Below are 21145 nucleotides of genomic sequence, written 5' to 3'. Positions count from 1 at the left end.
GGCAGAGGTCTGGAAGGGTGCCTGGCCCAAGATCTTTTGCCCTATGGAGTTGGGGTACCTTCTGGTTACACGGATGTGTTCACCAACCCAGAAGCTCTCCCAATTCCATATTTTAGAGATTGTTTACAGAAGTTTCAGCTCATAAGCATGAGAGAGTATTAACTCAAGCTTCAGCCCCCTTTCCTTCTCCAGGGAATGAAGAAGAGGAAATGAGGAGATGAAAGTTTCAAATTTCTAATTATGGCTTGCTCTTTCTGGTGACCAGCCCTCATCCTGAAGCCATCCATGAGTCCAACCAGGGTTGCCTCATTAGAACAAAAGACACTCCTATAACCCAGAAAATTCGAAGGGATTTGGGAGCTCTGTGTCAGGGATCAAGGTCAAAGACCAATTGCTAAAACAGATATTTTCCTTGTGTTCTTAGCGCTTAGGAATCTTCAAGGTTTTAGGAGCTATGTGCTGGGAAGCAAGGGCAACTTTGGTGGTTCGGAGGCAGGAGGGGGGCGTTTGAACAACCAAAGATATATATTTTCTACTATGTCACAGGGGGGAAAGGCAGGGGCTGCAGAAAGCACAGGCCTCACAAATTTGCCTGCCGATCCTTAGCTGGTTAGTAATTGCATTGGGGAATTGCTCCAGAGGAGCTGCAATTCTGTATTTGACCACAGGATGGAGACTTCGCCTTTTCGACTGGAGACCTTGCCCATCTTTCCCGGAAGGCTGGGCAAGGCTAGGGAGGGCAGGTCTGGAGCAGGCACTCTGCCCTCCTTAAGCGGCTAAAGTTAGTCACTTTTGCTCCGTTTAAATTTCACCAACAAGGTTCAGCCTTTCAGCTGGTGATTTGAGGTGGGTTTTTTTTTTTAAGTAATTACAATTTTTTTAATCAGAGTATAGTTGATTTACAGTGCCAATTTCTGCTGTATAGCAAAGTGACCCAGCAGCACATATATATACATTCTTTTTCCTGTATTACCTTCCATCATGTTCTATTCCAAGATATTGGATATAGTTCCCTGTGCTACATGTGTGTGTGTGTACATAAACATATGTATATAAGTATATAAAGTATATATATTATTTTTTAAATCGCTGCTGATTTCTGTTGGGGGAGATATGGGGCTATTTTTCCATTCTTTTTTCAGGCTAATTCCCCTTTCATTAAAAAAAAAAATCTTATTCACTTTGATTTGGTATTTAAGGCTGATTAGGTAGATCAAAAATATCTGTCAAAAAGAAAAAAAGAAAAGAAAAGCCCTTTGGAGATGTACTGAGGAATGGATTGCCTTACGCCCTTTTATCTTTATACTAAGACCCCTGTCCTGCTGTCCTGAGCAGAAAACTGGTCCTCAGAGCCTGTCCAGCCAGCGAGTCATCATGCTGCTTTCACATAGATACACAGTCTCACATGTACTCACAGATACACATACTCCAAACTTACATGTGCACACACCCATGTGCAAACAAATGCACCCTCACTCTCACATCTATCACACACTCATTTTACTTATACACTTACCCATATACACTCACACATGCACACACGTGGACATGTGCAAAAGCACACTCAGGAACACTCTCTCACATTTTATACACACAATCCCATACACATACATTCACACATTCATTCACCACTTATAACACATATATATACCAAGCACGAAAATAAAAGTTTGAAAATGTTTTTCTGCATCTCTATTTGTACCTAGCACAGTACCGGGCATCTAGCATAAGGAAAAGCCAAAACAAAGAAACAAACAAAATATTTGAAATAGGAACAAGAAAAATTTTAACTGAGCAACTTTCCAGGTAGATATAATTTTTAGTTTTATCTTTTTTTGGCTGTGCCAGTGGTATGTGGAAGTTCCTGGGCCAGGGATCAAAAGGGTAGATTAATTGTTCAAGAAGCAAACACTCTTTGGCTTGTTGCTCACCACAACTTTGTTAAATAACAAAAACGAATTTGTGGGAGTTCCCCTTGTGGCACAACGGGAATGAATCCAACTAGTATCCAAGAGGATACAGGCTTGATCCCTGGCCTCGCTCAGTGGGTCAAAGATCCAGTGTTGTCATGAGCCGTGGTATAGGTCGTAAACAAGTCGTGGAACCTGTGTTGCTGTGGCTGTGGTGTAGGCTGGCAGCTATAGCTCCACTTCAACCCCTAGCCAGGGAACTTCCATATGCTGCACCTGCTGCCCTAAAGAGCAAAAGCAAAAGCAAAAGAATTTGTAGCACAACCTATAGCAAACAAGTATCAGAAGTCAGAGTCAAATGCATACAAGTATGGCTGTTGCTCTAAGCATACTTTCCAGACAAGGTACGGCATGGCTTGGAGATAAACATTATCACACCCATTTTACAAAGGAAGACACAGGCACCACTCCCTGATAAATGAAATGGCACTCGTCACTAAACTCAGAGCTCTGAGTGCAGGAGTGAGTGTGTTTGGCAAACGTTAGCAAAATAAAAAAAAAAAAAATGTGGCTCTTGGGTTAAGGATCTAGAGTTGTTATAAGCTGCGGGATGTGGCTCAGATCTGGTGTTGCTGTGGCTGTGGCGTAGGCTGGCAGCTGCACCTCTGATTAGACCCCTAGCTTGGGAACTTCCATATGCTGTGGGTGCAGCCCTAAAAAAGAGAAGAAAAGGGAGGGGTGGGGGAGAAGAGAAAGAATAATGTGGCTCAAAGGCACACAAGTTAAGAGGGCACACTTGAATTCATCTCTAGCCTGACTTTCAAAGTACATATTCTTTCTAGCACAACCATTGCCATTGGAGTTCAAAACCAAAGAAACAAAGTCACAAGGTCAAATGCCCTGGAATGCGGTCCAGAGATATTCTATTGTCCCCCCAAATGCTAGCTGTCTAGGGCTCCCATGCTATGAACTCCAGGTCTGGGTCACACTATTAGGCAATCTACAGACTGAAGCAGCCACTCCTGTGCATGACTCTGTTTTTTTCGTTTTTGTTTTTGTTTTTGCTTTTTAGGGCCACACCCGTGGCATATGGAGGTTCCCAGGCCAGGGGTCCAATCAGAGCTACAGCTGCCAGCCTACACCACAGCCATAGCAACGTGGGATCCGAGCCACGTCTGCAACCTACATCACAGCTCATGGCAATGCCGGATCCTTAACCCACTGACCGAGGTTAGGGATCGAACCAGAAACCTCATGGTTCCTAGTCAGATTTGATTCCACTGTGCCATGACGGGAACTCCTGTTTTCTTAATTTACACATTTTTTTTCTGCTGTATAGCACAGAGAACTATATCTAGCCACTTGTGATGGAACATGATGGAGGATAATGTGAGAGAAATAATATATAGATATAGATATATAGATATATACAAGACTGAGTAACTTTGCTGTACAGTAGAAATTGAGAGAACACTGTAAATCAACTATAATAGAAAAATAGAAAATTTAAAAATTTAAAAACCCTATTAAAAAAAAAAGGACTGTGAGCTTTGTAAATGGTAAGAACCAGAGAATCTAGAGGTAAAGTGTGTGGATGTTTATTGTACCATTCTTGAAATTTTTCTTGTTTTTTTAAATTTTCCAAAATAAAAAAAAAAATTAAGTGGGCTTTAGAAACAGGGAAAAAAACGCTTTTTTTTTCCTCACATATTTTAAGCTAGAAATTTCAGTTTTTGACATTTTATTTTATTTATTTATTATTTATTATTATTATCTTTTTGCCTTTTCTAGGGCCGCTCCCGTGGCATATGGAGTTTCCCAGGCTAGGGGTCTAATCAGAGCTGTGGCTGTCAGACTACACCAGAGCCACAGCAACGCCACATCCGAGCCGCGTCTGCGACCTACACCACTGCTCACAGCAATGCTGGATCCTTAACCCACTGAGCAAGGCCAGGGATTGAACTTGCAACCTCATGGTTCCTAGTAGTATTCGTTAACCACTGAGTCACAATGGGAACTCTGTTTTTGACATTTTAAAGTATCATTTATTCAAACTTTTAAAAGGAGTTCCCTAGTGGCTCAGCTGTTTAAGAATCTGGCGTTGTCACTGCTGTGGCTTGGGTCACTGTTGTAGTGCAGGTTCAATCTGGCCTGGAAGCATCTGCATGCCACAGGTGAGGCCAAAAAAACAAAACACTTTTAAACCATTTATTTTAAAAAATATTCGTCACCTTTTTTCCAGACTTTTCTCTAGAAGCACAGAGATATTGGGGCGGGGGAGGGGAGCAGTATCCCAAGATCTAAACATTTGGTAAAGAGACTTCTTGTAAAAATATTCTTTTATCTAAGAATTTGTTTATTCAGGAGTTCCCGTCGTGGAGCAGTGGTTAACGAATCCGACTAGGAACCATGAGGTTGCAGGTTCAATCCCTGCCCTTGCTCAGTGGGTTAAGGATCTGGCGTTGCCGTGAGCTGTGGTGTAGGTTGAAGATGTGGCTCGGATCACGCATTGCTGTGGCTCTGGCATAGGCTAGCAGCTACAGCTCCGATTAGACCCCTAGCCTGGGAACCTCCATATGCCGAAGGAGCAGCCCAAGAAATAGCAAAAAAAAAAAAAAAAGAATTTGTTTTTTCATTTAGAGCCATAAGTAATTTGATGTCTTTATGAGACGACAAATGATTGAATAACATTGGCTATTATTTCCACGGTTATTGAGACAGAGTTTGAAAGTTCCCTGGCTTGTTTGTAGATGCTTTTATCCACTCAACCAATCAGAAAATTAAAAAGAGTTTTGGGAGTTACCTTTGTGGCTCAGCAGTAATACACCCAGCTAGTACCCCAAGGATGCAGGTTGGGATCCCTAGCCTCGATCAGTGGGTTGGCAATCTAGGTGTTGACAAATGCTGTGGCGTAGGTTGCAGACATGGCTGTGTTGCTGTGGCTGTGACATGGCCAGCAGCTGCCACTCCAATTCAACTCCTAGCCCAGTAACTTATGTACTATGGGTGTGGCCCTAAAAACAAAACAAAACAAAACAAAAAAACCTTCCCATTTTCTCTTAGCTGCACTTCTACAACAGAAGGACCTGATCCTGCCGAAGAATTTCTGCAGCTGACCTTTCCAGCTCTCATTTAAGGCTCTCTTCTTGAAAGGAAGTCTGAGGAGAGATGGTTTTAGGGGAGTCTTGAAGGGAAATGAGCATTTACCACATGGACCAAGGGCAGCGAGCTTCCTTGCCAGAGGAAAAGCTGCTTCAGAGCTGTGTTGGGGGAGAAAGGGCAAGAGACAAACAACATCGAAACAGTCATTGAGGCTGGATGCCAAAAATCTTCCTTTCCGCACACACTAAGGAATAAAGATTTGGAGCTTGATTTGCTAGGCATAAATGGCTCATGAGTCTTGTAACTAGAATAAGTGAAGCTTAATGATCTACATCCAAAAGGATGTGCCCAGCATGTTCCCATGCGATGTGTCATGTCACCTGAAGCAGCCTGGCCTGTTTCAACTTTAAGAGTGATGAGGACAAGCTTTATGGAATAAGCTGTATAGTGATTGCCCTGACAGCTTTGGCTATTATTTGAAGTTTCATAGAAATGGATCAGACTTGACCCAAAATTTCCATAAAAGCAGTCATCAACCAAGCAAGGTCAGTTCTGTGCCTTGCTGTTGGAACTGGGGCTGGCACACCTCTTCTCTGCCCTTACCTGTCACCCCATACCCTGCTATGTGATATCACAGGCTTGGCCAGGTTGCAGTGCAATGACCTGTTAGGTGCCTGTCTCCCCAGCAGACCTGAGGTTCCTTGAAGGTAAGCTCGTGCCTTATTCAGGAATCATCCAACAAATCTCTGTAACTGCCCAGTTGGCCCCAGATCTTGTACTGGGGACTGGAATGCTGAGGAGCACTGATGGGTCCCGGACGGGATCGGTGGGCAATCACAGTCTTGAGCGCTGCGACAAGAAAAAGGCAGGGTGCGCCACAAGGCGTCCTAAGGCTCGAATGCTAAACGATGCACTGGAGTTAAAGCTCCCCCATGTTTGAGGCAGGAACTGACTCACTCCCTAAATGTCTGACAGAGGAAGGGCAGGATCTAAAGAGAGCATGCAAAGAAACCAGGAGAAGGAAGAAAAGGGTAAAAAATAGATGGAGGCCTTCAGATCCCAGGCTCTTTCCCAGGCAAACCCCTGAGCATCCCCAAACTCTACCCAAATGCTGGCCCTAGAGAGATAGTCCATCCTCTGGTTAGCTCTGGGCCCCATTTCCACTTCCGCTGCCCAGCTCTCGCGCTCCACCGACCTGCACTCTATAATTACTTACAGCTTTTAAAAAGTTTCTTCCTTCTTTTTCCACCCTTCCTTTTAACCCCAACAGCTTCCAGTGAAAACTTGGCAGCAACAGACCTGCCAGGCCAGCTGAGAGAGGGGCGGCTGGGCGCCCAGAGCTCCACGCTCCGGCAGCCTGCTCTGCAGGTGCACGGGCCCTGCCTCCACGTGCGCCGCGCTCCGCGAAAAGTGCTGTCACGACTCGGTGGCCGAGGTGATTAATTAGCGGTGTGGCCGAGCGGGGGGACTGCGTGCTGGCCTCCACATCTGCCCCGTGACAGCAGGGGTCAGTAATGCAGTGTCACTTCTTTCCCTCTCACTCCCTCCAAAGCCTAATTGGCTGTGACACGCGGGCCAGCTGTTCTGAGAGGTGGAGCGCTGCGGGCGTTTCGAGGACAGAGGCTGCGGGCAGGTTGACGCTCCTGTGGAGGATGCTTGCTGCTTCCTGCCGGCCAACCACATCTTTGTTCCAAGACCCGGGCAGGACAGAGGCTGTGGGCTTTAGCATCCCAGTTTTTTTTTTTTTTTTTTCTCCCTCTTTTTCCTCCAGGTCACAGCCGTGGGGCTTGGGTACAGAGGAAAAAGAGGAGGTTTCAGGTTCCATTTGGGGCATCAGGAAGCGCTCTTGCCACCCCCACCACCCAACATCAGAAATCTCCCTCCCTCTTAGACAGAAAGCACTGTGCCCTTTTTATACTACTCTTTTTGTGAAATAAATTCAGATTTATTCCTGCTAAGGAAAAGCAAGACTATATGAGCTGGAGTTGGCATCAGGGAGGAAGAAAGAAGGGGTTGTTTTGAAGGACCTAGCACGGGGATGGGAAAGATGCCAGGGTAGGGAGGGTGTCTGTACCTCCAGGAGTTGGCTTGAGCATGGGAAGAATAAAGAGAGACGCACCCAGAGAGGGAGACAGGCCTGGTATTGGTAACAGTGCAAAGGGCTTTGCTCTATGTGTGGGACAAATGTGTTCAGGAAAGAATACACTTTTTAGCAAAGTCTTGCAAGGCTGCTTTAAAACATTCCTCCTGAGCTGCGGAAGTGTCCTCAAGCCATTCTGACCTTCCAACACAATGATCACTGGTGCTGCTACCTGGATTGAGGAGGGAAGCAGAGGGGAAGAGCCCTGATATTTAAGGACACCCTCACCCCCACCCCCATGTCCTGTACCAGGAAGGATGCTGAGCACAGCCATACTGGGTGTGTGTGTGTGTGTGTGTGTGTGTGCAGATCCCGTGCTCAGAGCTGATCTAGGCGGTGCATTCGAATAGTTGGTTCATATGTTCCATCCACCCAAACACCTTTCACAGAACCTGACTCTGCCAGGCTCTGTGATAGGCACCAAGATGCTGAAGAGCTGGAGGAGCTGACAGCAAGGCTGAGAAACCAAAAGGTAGTGCCCCTTACAAACCAGGATGAGGGGCGAGGCAGGGAGCTGGGCAAAGACTATGACAGGGTCAGAAGCAAGAATCTGGGGAAGCCCAGGAGACCTCCTAAAGAAGGAACTCCTGAGCTGGGTGTTGTAGGCCAGCAGGCATTAGTTAGTAATCACTGGCATGGTTTGGGCAGAAGGAGACCCACGCTTCCACCAGGTCAGGAAGAGGTGGCTAAGGCTGGAGACACCACAGCAATCCTCTGCTTCCCTCTGATCCTTCTGGAAGAACACAGGGAAAGCCAGGAGCAGAAGAGCCAGCTGGACTGATGGGGGACCCTCTCCCTGTAGGTATGGGGGCCATCCTCAAGACAACCCTCTCTCTGGAGAATGAGGGCTGCCTGCACCCACAAGTGGGAAGCTGGGGGTGGGCCTGGAGGCCCTGCAGCTGCCTGCTGGGCAGTAATAACCTCATTAGGAGGGTGGGGGCTGCATGGCACAGGTAGCAGTTGGCATGCTGTGGCCCCACGTGCTGTCAGCAGTTTGAGCAGCTGTGATAGCTGCTGAAGCTCCTGCCTCACACCTCGCCTCTCATTAGCCCCCTGCCAGGCTGCAGTGCAGGCAGATGAGGAAGAGCTGCTGCATCTTCGGCCCACTCTGCCTCCTGGACCACCAGCCTGCCACTGCCCTAACCACCACACAGCCTCTTGCCCCACTTTCTGGGCCCTCCAGCCTCTGAAGCAAGGACATAGGCGGTAGGGGTTGGAGAAAGCAGGAAATCGGCTTCATTCTGGGCCCCCTGGTCTAAATTGTCTGGCATCTCTGCTAAACATGGAGGAACCACACTCCCTCTGGTCCCTCAGTGCCTGATCGAGGCCCGTCACTCTCCGCTGTAAGCGTGGATTAGTTGGTGCTCATATCTCCCGTGCTCTGACCACACAGGACGGACAAGACACCGTGATAGAGAATGAGGGTGCTCCTCGGAGGCTTGCAGTCTAATGGGGAGGAGTGAGCGCACAGTGTACAAGGGGAAAAGCCGAGCAGCAATGCGAGAGGTGTCCCCACACTGGATGAGTAGTGAGAGAAACAAGAGGAGTGAGTTTAAGAGCAGTGGAGAAACTAGGCCTTGGGTCATATCTGAGCTAGGGCTGCAGATACGACTAGACGGTTGTCCCCTGCCTTTGAGATGGTCACAGTCCAGCAGGGAGGAGAAGGCTGAGGCCTGGGACATTCCAGACACAGCGAGTCGTGGAAGCAGGGGACCAGGTGAGGGACAGACTGAGCAGGACAGAGAGCTGGTGGAAGGGCATGGGGAGTGAGCAGGGCAGCATGGGGTGGGGCTGTGATGGGAAGCCTGCCCTGTATTTCAGAGGCTGGAGGAGCCAGGACAGCCTGGGCGCAGTGCCCGCTCTAGAAGGGCTTTTCGGAGTCTGAAGCCACCTCTCACTGAGCTCTTTTCTTCTTCCTTAATAAGAGCAACAGGCTCCGGCCTGCCCTGTAAAACTCAGATCAGAGGTTCCTTCTTTAGGAGGCCTCCCTGGACTTCCCTTACTCTCACTTCTGACTCAGACCCTGTCCCAGCTCTTGCCCAGCTTTCCCCCTCACCTCTTGCCCTGGCTTGTAAGGGCTACTCCCTTTTGGTTACTCAGCCTCGCTGTCAGCTCCTCCAGCTCTTCAGCATCTCAGTGCCTATCACAGAGCCTGGCAGAATCAGGTTCTGTAAAAGGTGTTGGGTGGATGGAACATATGAACCAACTATTTGAATGCACCGCCTAGATCAGCTCTGAGCACGGGATCTGCACACCCACCCACCCCCAGTATGGCTGTGCTCAGCATCCTTCCTGGTACAGGACTAGGGGTGGGGGTGAGGGTGTCCTTAAATATCAGGGCTCTTCCCCTCTGCTTCCCTCCTCAATCCAGGTAGCAGCACCAGTGATCATTGTGTCGGAAGGTCAGAATGGCTTGAGGACACTTCCGCAGCTCAGGAGGAATGTTTTAAAGCAGCCTTGCAAGACTTTGCTAAAAAGTGTATTCTTTCCTGAACACATTTGTCCCACAGATGGAGCAAAGCCCTTTGCACTGTTACCAATACCAGGCCTGTCTCCCTCTCTGGGTGCGTCTCTCTTTATTCTTCCCATGCTCAAGCCAACACCTGGAGGTACAGACACCCTCCCAACCCTGGCATCTTTCCCCTCCCCGTGCATCAAAATCACCTCAGCAGGAAATAGCAGCCTTGCTACTCTTCTCCCCACTCTCCTCCTCCCATGTCCATCGCAGGACCTTTCCTTCAGTTTCCATACCACAACCCACTCCTGCATATAAAGCGTTTTAATTTAGCTAGATGACAGTTACTCTTTTAAAGTCTGTGGTCCACCTGTTTGTCTTAGGAACCTTATATACAGACAACCAAGATGCTTTTGAAACATCAAGGGGAAACCATCATCTATTTTTATTTTTTATTCTTTGTCTTTTTAGGGCCGCACCCATGGCATATGGAGGTTACCAGGCTAGGGGTCCAATCGGAGCTGTTGCTGCCGGCCTAAGCCACAGCCACAGCCACAGCCACGCCAGATCCAAGCTGCGTCTGCAACCTACACTACAGCTCACAGCAACGCCAGATCCCCAACCTGCTGAGCAAGGCCAGGGATCAAACCCACAACTTCATGGTTCCTAGTCAGATTCATTTCTGCTGCGCCATGATGGGAATGCCTCATCTATTCTTAACTCTGCAATATCAAGAAATAAGCCTTACTGATGTCCAGTCACTCCACCTCTACCATTGAGACCACTTCCCCAAGCAGAGCAGAGCAGACTGAATTTTTGACTTAATGAGCTAAGCAAGGATTTTGGCATCTGATGGGCATAGCCTTCTTAAGTCCTGGGGTCAAGAGCCTCCTAGCTTCCCTCCAATCTGCCAGGTGCAAGGCCCGGCCTTCAGCAAGCCTGTTGGTGAAATGGCACAGCTTTCTCTGAACTGTCAAGGTCACCCAGTGGAAGTGTGAAGACAGCCAATCAAAGCTGAATCAGGTGCAACTTTGTGAGAGAAAACGTGATATGTGAGGCTCAGGCAGAACTGGGACCATCCACCACCTGTTCACTGCCTCCACCTGCCATGGAGTGTTTGGCTGAGCTGCTGGCCACAGAAGTCTGTCTTTGATCTATCTTTTTATGCACTTCAGCCCTGCTTGCCCCTCTGAAGTTGGCATTGGTCTAGCTCTCATGGTCCTCTAAGGCAGCTTTCCCCAGAAGGAGTCTGGTGAAAATCTAAACTCTTGGGACACTTACGTTAAAAAATACATCAGGAGTTTCTGTTGTGGCACAGTGGAAATGAATCCGACTAGTATCCACAAGAATGTGGTTTGATACCTGGCCTTGCTCAGTGTGTCAGGGATCCAGCATTGCCAAGAGCTGCAGTATGGGTCACAGATGTGGCTCAGGTCCCACGTTGCTGTGCTGTGGTGTAGGCTGACAGCTGTAGCTCCGATTCGACCCCTAGCCTGGGAATTTCCATATGCCGCCACAGGTGCGGCCCTAAAAAGAAAAAAAAGTCATAAAACAAATAGTGGGGATGGTGCTGGTTCTGTGGTCATACAAATTTGGGAGACATGACCGCTGTATTTCTCTTGCACATTGGCCTATTCTAAGTTCAGAGAAGTCCTATAACCAGGAAAATCTGTTTAATTTCATTTATTGTCATTGCCCCCATGTTTTTGGCCACAGAGGCTCCCTTTTTGTGTAGTGCCTATTAGCAGCTCATGGAGTTTGGATTTTCTAGAAGGCACTTGGGGTACATGATGATGACCTGAAGGATCACAGTGATTGTTTGAGGTAGTCTGTTTCCCAGGCTACTCTTTTTTTTTTTGTTTTGTTTTGTTTTGTTTTGTTTTTCTTTTTAGGGCTGTGCCCTCAGCATATGGAGGTTCCCAGGCTAGGGGTTCAATCAGAGTTGTAGCTGCTGGTCCACAGCCACAGCAATGCGGGATCCAAGCCTCATCTTCGACCTACACCATAGCTCATGGCAGCGCCAGGTCCTTAACCCACTGAGCAAGGCCAGGGATCAAACCCGTGTCCTCATGGATGCTAGTTGGGTTCGTTAACCACTGAGCCATGATGGGCGGGAACTCCTTACCAGGCTACTCTTGAAGATACAAAGCCTTCTTGAACCAAAGGAGTAATTCTTTCATGACAGCCAATGGGTAGGCAGATGGCAGTCCCACTGGTACCTCTGAAATTGCATCACATGGATGATCTCCTACTCTATGCTGCCAACCAATTCAGAGAGCTCTGGTTTCAAAAATCAAGAGCATGCCTCTTTGGAACAGAATTCAAAGGTTGAAGCATATTACTTCAAACAAATAATTACTTATCTCATACCATTCATTTAAAAAAAACAAAAATGTATATGCACACAGAAAAAGACAATCAGAGAAGGATGGGAGAGCCAGGTTCCTTCTCATCAAAATTTGCTCTCCAGGACACAACTTTTTAGCCCAAGTAAGCACCGTGTAGGGACAAAAGGAGGTAGGAAACAGTTACCAAGTAAACAGTAGCTATCAGCTCTTTTCCATAGCACATCTGAAAACAAAGCAAGATGTGAGATCAAGTAACAGCAGGTTGTTGTCATCCATCCTTTCATTTAGCAAGGACTTATTGGGTATGGACTGTGTGTAAGATGCTCTTGTGCCAAAAAGGAAAAGACAGTTTAGGTGAATAAGGTATCAATCCTGCCCTAAAGAAGTTAACAGGTTATAAGACAATTAACACATTGACTGAATTATAATCATAGGATTACTGGGCTTGAAACAGAAGTCTACTTAGAGGCCATTGATTTCAAACCCACCATGAAGAAACTGAGGTTCAAGGAGATAGAGGGACACAAAGCCACACACTTTTCCGTCACAGAGCTAAAGCAAATACTTTGTCTTCCAATCAAGGCTCCTCCTCCTTCTCCACAAAGAGTGTGATCAGAGCCCCAAAGAGTTGCAAGGAAGTTGCTATGAGGACTCAGAGGAAAAGCCCCTGAAAAAGGAGGACTTTTGGCTGAATCTTGTAAAATGCGTAGGATTTTGATAGCATTGAGGGTGGAAGGGAATTCCAGGAGGATGAAACAGCAAACAAAGAAATGAAATGAAGAAGTATAGAGTAGGTTTGGATAACAGACAAATTGTCCCATTCCTGGTCAAATACTTGGTGGAGGGAGAGAATTTGGTGATGGAGTTGAGCCTCAAAAGTAAGTAGAGCCAAGGAATTCCTTTCATGGCTCAGAGTGTTAAAACCTGACTAGTATCCATGAAGGTGCAGGTTCAATCCCTGGGCTTGCTCAGTGGGTTAAGGATCTAGCATTGCCACAACCTGTGACATAGGTCACAGATATGGCTCGGATCCAGTGTGATTGTGGCTGGCAGCTGCAGCTCTGATTCAACCCTTAGCCTGGAACTTCCATGTGCAACAGGTGCAGCCCTAAAAAGAAAAAAAAATTAGGTAGAGCCAAGACCCTGGTCCTAGGAGTCAGACCAAGGGCTCAACCAGGTCTACATGACATGGGCTGAGTCATACACAGGAACTGTAGAGGCCCTTACACAGTCCACACCAAAGCAAGACACACTGCAGAATGATGAGGGTAGCATAGCAGGAAGCAGAGGCTAAGACACTAGAGATTTAGGAAACATTGCTAGAGTCCACCCAAGGAGGCAGGTTGAACATGACAGTAACTGGATGGTTCCCAGAATAGAGATCAGGAATGATGAAGTTTCCTTTCCATCAAAACTTTTATTAGCAAGTTAAGTGTGGTCAATTTGTCTCTTTAAAGTGGCTGAGTCTTGTTCTTGGGAAGAAATGAACTTGAGAGTGAATCCTAAGAGCTCTTCTAAGCCTTGGAGTGATGTGAGCCTTGGGGTATCTATCACAGGCCTGGAATCACCAACATGGGCAAAGGACCACTGAGTATTGTCCTCATTCTGCCCATTGGGGGCTTAACTGTCATGAGTTCAGAGTTTTCCTTTTTATTCATATTCTTTCTCTTTAAATCAAACAAGTATATATAACCAAGGAATATATATATATATATACATATATATATGTATATATATATATATGTATATATATTGATAAAATAGATACATATTAAAATATGTGTGTATATAGACATCTGAAGGCATTTTCTGGTGACCTAATGGGTTAAGGTCCAGCATTGTCACTGTAGTGGTTTGGGTCGCTACTGTGGCGAGGGCTTGATCCCTGGCCTGGGAATGTCCACATGCCTTGGGCATGGCCAAAATAAATAAACACCCAAACTGCTAAGAAATGCCTGACTGTGGAAGAACTTGGTGTTCAAACTATGTCTGATCAATATTTCCGTTTTCTAAAACTTTTCTTGGCATCTTTTACAACATTGTTTTGCCAAGAAGCAGGGAGGTTTACAAAGGCATGTTTCAAATACTCTTCCAGACTGGTGATTTAGATTATCTTATATTTGACTATCAACTAATAATCTAAGTGGAGTGCTCTGATTTTTTTCAAGTATCCAGACATCTGTTATCGTAGAGCCAAGAAGATATTTATGATTTTACATGGTAACCGATAGAGGTATTTGGTATTAGGATGGCACAGGCTCAGAACTGGATCAGAGTTTAAGCTGGAAGAAAGTCTGACCTGGCTGCTCCTCCCAAATTCATTCTCTTGATTCCTTCCTTTCCTCAGGATGCAATTGCATCCCAGCACACACACACTCTCCCAAAGAGGGCTTCATCTGAACACCAGCAAGGCTGTGAAAACACCTCCATTCCCTGGGATCACCGGGTTGGCTGCCATATCTGCGAGGGGAAGGAGAACTGAAGGACCCAGCCTTCTGTTCAAAGCAGAAAATCAATAAGCTCATTCTCACAAATTAAGAAGAAATGAAAGAGGAGGAACACAAAGTGGGAGGAAAGAGGGAAGTAAAGAATCAAGGAGAAAAGGAGGAGGATTCAGAGTCAAGTCACTCTGTGCTGATACACACCCTGCCAAATACTGGAGGAACACATACACACCCCGGCTGCTCGTGTGAATAAAGAAATCACGTGTGTATCTCACAGTAGTAATTAAAACCTCTCAGTCAGATGCTATAGAGAGATTAGTTGTCACATTGTGTTAAAGAAATCCTTGCCTTATTCCCTAGAAGGGGACAGACTGCCTGCCGTCCTGTCATCTGTTCCTGTGCTGGATCAACTCTCAGCCAGAATGCTTCACTGACGGATTCCATGCACAGAAGCCCTTAGCTACTGGGGAGCGTCATATCGGCTAAATAAGAGGGGAAAATGGACCACATCTACGTACTAGCTACTCCAACCCGGGACCCCTACCCTCATGCCGGTTACTTCTGCTAAGACCCCAAACATGGATTAGAGACATTCACGTCCCAGTCCTGCTTTTCAGGAAAGGAGTCAGAAAGTTTAAGAAGTCGCTGGGAACGGCAGGCAGGGGGGCAGTAATATGGGCGTGTAGGGAGAGAGACTGGAAACTCAGGGAGAGGTGCACTACCAGGCACCTCGAGACCCAGGAAAAGTGACTTAACTTCCTTGTGTATAAACCAGGTCCCTTAGATGTGTCAGTTTCTTTTTTCTCTTTTGTCTTTCTTCCTTCCTTTCTTCCTTCTTTTCTTTCTTTCTTGCTTGCTTTCCTTCTTTCTTTTTTTTTTTTAAGGGTCACACCCACGGCATATGGAAGTTCCCAGGCTAGGGTTGAATCAGAGCTGCAGCTGCAGGCCAGAACCACAGCCACAGCCACACAGACCCAAGCCACATCTGCGACCTACACTGAAGCTCACCGCAACATTGGATCCTTAACCCCCTGATCTGGACCAGGGATCGAATCCACATCTTCATGTAATGTTGAGTCCTTAACCTACTGATCCATGACAGGAACTCTGGATCTGTTAATTTCAGGCTGTAATTCTATTCTTCTAATCAAGTAGGATAGATGCTGTGGAAGTCAGAAAGGTCAGTAAATGGAATGAAAAACAGTGAGGTCCTTGGACAGGTTTTCATTACCAGTTGGTTCAGCCAATATTCCCTCAGCCTAGTAAAAAGGAAAACTCAGCTAAACCACGTTTTCAACTGAACTCACTGCTATTTTGACTGAATTTATAGGCTAAAAAATTGATCACAAGAGAATTCACACAGACAATCTGAGGAGTCCCCAGACAACTGTTCTAATCATCCACAATCTCCACCTGGGGTGATTTTTTAAAAAAAATTCATGGTAAGCAAATTCTCCCAGTATTGTAATCACATAATGCCTTTATCTGAGAATTAATTGGAGGCAAGAAACTTGTCTTCCACACCATTAAGAAAGTAAAAAGACAACTCACAGAATGGGAGAAAATATTTGCAAATCATATATCTGATACAGAACTTGTATCTTGAAAAAATAAAGAATGCTTATAAATCAATAATAAAAAGGCAGATGGGCATTCCTTGTGGAGCAGTGAGTTAAGGATCCTTGCAGTGGTTTGGGTTGCTGCTATGGTGCTGCTTTGATCCCTGGCCTGGGAACTTCCACATGACATGGGCTTATGGAGGATAAGAAAAAAAAAAAAAAGACAAATAACCTAATTTAAAAAATGGTCAAAGAGCTAAATGGGGATTTCTCCAAAGACATGCACATGGCTAAAAAGTGCATGAAAATGTGCTCAAACATTATGAGCCATCGGGGAAATGCAAATCAAAACCACAAGGAAATACCTTCACACCCACTGGGAGGGCTATAATCAAAAAGACAGGCAAGAATTTCCTGCTGTGCCTCAGCTGGTTAAGAAGTTGGCATATCTCTGTGGCATGACTGGTTAGATCCTCGGCCCCTTTCACTGGGTTAAGGGTCTGGTGTTGCTGCAGCTGTGGTCACAGATGAGGCTCGGACCCTAGCCTGGGAACATCCGTATGCTGTCAGTGAGGCCAAAAATGAAAAAAAAAAGAAAGAAAGAAAGAAAAAAAAGATAGGCAAGAATAAGAGATTGTAGGACACAGAGGAAAAGGATATGGAAAATTGGAACCTTCACACACTGCTGATAGGAATGTAAAATGGTGCAGTTGCTTTGGAAGAGAGTCTGGAAGTACCACAAAAAGTTTAGCAGTGTTACTATAGGATCCAGGAAATCTCCTCCTGGAGAAATATCCACACACAAACCTGTGCAGGAATGTTCATAGCATCATTATTCATAACACACAAAAAGTGGAAACAATCCACGTTAATGATAAATGGATAAGCAAAATGGGATCCATGCAATGGGATAGTATTCTTCAATAAAGAATGAAGTAGTGATATATGCCACAATATGGGTGAACCTTGAAAACATCATGCTAAGTGAAAGACACCAGTCATCAAAGGCCACCTACTATACAATTCCATTAGTCTGAATGTCCAGAATAGGCAAAACCATAGAGACAAGGTAGATGAGCAGTTGCCTATGGCTAGGGAGGAAGGCGTGGGAAGGATGGGGAGTGACAGTGGGTGAGTACAGGTCATTTGGACGATATGGTGAAAATATGTTAAAATCGATTGTAGTGATGGTTGCACAATGCTGTGATTATATTAGGAATCACTGAATTGTACACTTTAAACAGGTAAATTGTATGGTATATGAATTGCATCACAGTATAGCTTTTTCAAATTTTTTACTTTATTTTATTTTTTGCTTTTTAGGGCCACACTCCAAGGCATATGGAGGTTCCGAGGCTAGGGGTCAAATTGGAGCTGTAGCCACCACGCTACAGCACAGCCACAGCAACTCGGGATCCAAGCCCAGTCTGCAACCTACACACAGCTCTCACAGCAACGCCGGATCCTTAACCCACTGAGCAAGGCCAGGGATTGAACCCACATCCTCATGAATACTAGTTGGATTTGTTTCCGTGGCGCCTCAACAGGAATTCCCCTAAAAATTCATATATATTTGTTTTCTTTATCGTTTCATCTCTTAGCCTAAGTACCTTGCCCTCCAGAAATGTTAATCTACGTGAATTGAATTGAGGACGATAATAAGGATACGGATTTTACTTCCTTTAACTTCAAACTTTTCTTTCAGGAAACATTTGAGGAGTTCCCTTCATGGCTTAGCGGTTAATGAACCCGACTAGGATCCAGCAGGTTGTAGGTTCAATCCCTGGCTTTGCTCAGTGGGTTAAGGATCCAGCGTTGCCGTGAGCTATGGTATTGGTTGCAGACATGGCTCAGATTTGGTGTTGCTGTGGCTGTGGTATAGGCTGGCAGCTGTAGCTCCGATTCAGCTCCTAGCCTGGGAACCTCCATATGCCACGGGTGTGGCCATAAAAAGCAAAAAAGAAAAAGAAAAAAGAAAAAGAAACATTTGGATGTGGCTATAATATTACAGAAAACTGTGAAGTTCAGGTGGTAACCCACTGAGATGTTGGATCCACCGAACTATAGAAGTCTCTACCTACATAGTTCAATGCATTAATCCTGCAGCCCTGCAACCTTGCTTGGTGCAGGTAAGTCATGGTGCAAAAGAACCTCTCAGTTATCAATGGCTTTGATTACCCTCCACTGTCCTGTCCTTCCATTGACTTAGCATCTGTAAAACTATGAGTTCCCCATAGTCCAAGGTTTAGTCCTAAGACTTACATGGTCAGAAACTGGATCTTATCAGATGAGCTAGACTTGATGAGACTCAGTAGTAACAAATTACCATAGGAGACTGCTAGTTGCCAAACTACCTGTTTTCCCTTTCTTCTAAATCAAGTATTAGCTGCCTACCTAGCAGTCAGGCATGGCCATGTGGAAAAGAAGTGATATACACCACTTCTGGGTACCCTTCAAAGAACTGGATACATGCTCCCCTGGACTCCTCTCTCTCTCTCTTTTTTTTCTTTCAATTGTATGAGAAAAGAGCAAACACTGGAACAAATACTTTTGCCCACAAAGAGATGACAATTTTTATGAGCTGTTCTATCAGTCTTGAGCCCTGTAATTACCAGTAGACTGTGACATAGGAAAGTACATTTCTATCTAATTTAAGCCAGTGTGCTTTAAGGGGTCCCTTTGTTATATCTACTCAGATTGTACTCTAACTAATAGAATTAAACTGCCAACTGTGCAGGTGACTTATGAGTAGGCCAAATACTACTTTGTCATTCCTACTTTGTCATTCCTACTACCTATGATACATTTTCCAAAACAGGAATTTAAGTCCCTCTACTAAGCATTGTCTTCCTATTCAATGTCATATGTAACTGAATTAGAAGCTCTATTATCAGATAATGTTAAGATTGGTAGTTGACTGTTAATCTAAGTAAGTTGCTTAAAGTGGAGAATCATTTAAAAATGATGCAAGCATATGATATTAAACATTTTATTTTAATGTATGTGTGTAACTTCCTGGAAGTCTCTTAAAATGAAAGTGATGGGAGTTCCTGTCTTGGCTCAGCGGTTAACGAATGAGACTAGTATCTGTGAGGATGTGGGTTTGATCCCTGGCCTTGCCCAGTGGGTTAAGGATCCAGCATTGCTGTGAGCTGTGGTGTAGGTTGCAGATGCGGCTCGGATCCCATAGCATTGCTGTGGTTGTGGCATAGGCCGGCAGCTGTAGCTCAAATTGGAACCCTAGCCTAGGAACCTCCATGTGCCTGGGGTGTGCGCCTAAAAAGACACATACACACACATGCACACACACATACACACACATACACACACACATACACACACATGCACACACACACACACAAAGAAAGTGATGGATGCTTGGAGATCTGGGAGTCTTATTGGACCATAGGATGATGGTCACTTTCCAAGGATAGTGAAAATGAAACCTGGAGGTAGAATGATCCTTAGCAACCTCATGAAACTGTCTGTCATCTGAGAGCGGACAGCTTGCCCCCAGACTTCTGTTCCATGAAAGGAACTGTGGGCATCAGTCTGAAAGTTTTATGCAAGGAATGGAGAGTGCTGGTCAGCTCAACATATTTATTAAAGAGTAATCAATTAAGAGCATTTGCAGAGTAATCAGATTCTGGACTGAGCTGCAGTTTAGAACAAAGCAAATTAGATGTCTTTGCAAGAGATGTCCTTCAAGTTATAGAACGACTTAATATATGTCTCTATCCCACAGAAAGTACATCTCTCTGTGAACAAAATTCTTGGAACCACTCCAAATATATTTTATTTTCTCTCCAGAGCAACTAAAACCTGCTGATGATTTTTAAATTTCCAAGTCTGGTTTTTAAGGTTACCATAAGTCCAAGGTATAATGTGAGGCAAGTTACAATAAAATTGAATGGTTTGCAGTTTAATTGGTTTTCTTAATCTCAAAAAATTCTAGAGACACTGCTATACTGGTTACAACCACTGCCTTGGCTTCACCAGCCAAGTCTCGTAATTAGCTGAACTAAGGTTACTGCAAGAGAATATGTCATTGACTATGCTTGGCTATGGGCAATGCCAAAGTGGTGTTTGTGTAACTTACAAACGTCCAAGTTGGCAAGAATTTGAAGTTCATTTATCAGACCCCTGCATTAGCTACTAAGGAAAATTCTACCTAAGCTATCCTGACTCAGGGTGTAGGATCACTTGAAAGATCTGCCAGGAAAGCCAGCAAAATGATTGAAGAGCCAAACGAGTGCTTGCTCTGTATCCTTCTTTAAGATGATTTAAAATAGGAAGTGAAGGTCTCGTCATGGAAATAATGAAATCATTATGAAATAAAACAGTCTCTACTGCTCATTCATGTATCCCTTTGTAAATTCAGCAGGCATTTATGGAGGGTCTCTGATGAACTCTATTAAGTGCAGGTTGTGGCTGTGGCAGCTAGCTGACTCTTAGAGCCTGATTTCTCTTGTCCACGGTGTAGGGTTCTTGCCAGGAAGTGGCTCCCAGTGAGGACTACATGCTCCAGCTCTTGTGCTTCTGAGTGATGAGTTCTGGTCTAAACAACATGAGTGCAAATGATGTGTGTTACCCCCAAGTCAAGATGGTTCACCCCCCCCCATTTTCCTTTCCTGTGTTTTGGCGTTGGAGACTTTGCTAAAGACGGTGGCATCTTCAGATGGAAGGACCCTGGACCTCTGAGTCGCCACGTGGTGGAGAGCCTGCCCGAGGTACCACCCCAGCAGGAGCACTAGGTTGGATTTTATGTGAACAGGAAAAAATATTTTATTTCGTTCAATTGCAGAGTCTGGGGGTTGTTTTGCTACAGCAGTTGACTAGTACTTAATACCTACCCTGACTAATGCTTAATACCTAGGATTGAGGATTACAAAGTCCTCATTTATTATAGGTAACTGGTCCCATTATTATGATCTTAATACCTTGTTATGTAACTTTATTAGAAAATATTGGGGGTTTGCGAGAACCTCTCTTTGGGTTCTTTGGGTTACAAAGTTTTATTTACACATGAGACTCTCACTAAAGAAAGAGAATGTCCCTGAATTAAGTGCATTTTGGTACACATTCCATGCATAATTTGGAAAAGAAAGTCTCTCCAAGGCAATTGCTTAGTTTACTGAATGGAACATTGGCAAAGATAGCAAATGAGGTCACTGGGGACATGTACAT

Source organism: Sus scrofa, chromosome 4 (assembly GCF_054392235.1).
Source record: "Sus scrofa isolate SSC_HxYL_T2T_F1_AM1 chromosome 4, Sscrofa_HxYL_maternal_Yorkshire_Landrace_v2.0, whole genome shotgun sequence".
Classification (NCBI taxonomy): Eukaryota; Metazoa; Chordata; class Mammalia; order Artiodactyla; family Suidae; genus Sus; species Sus scrofa.
This window is presented reverse-complemented; position numbering follows the sequence as displayed.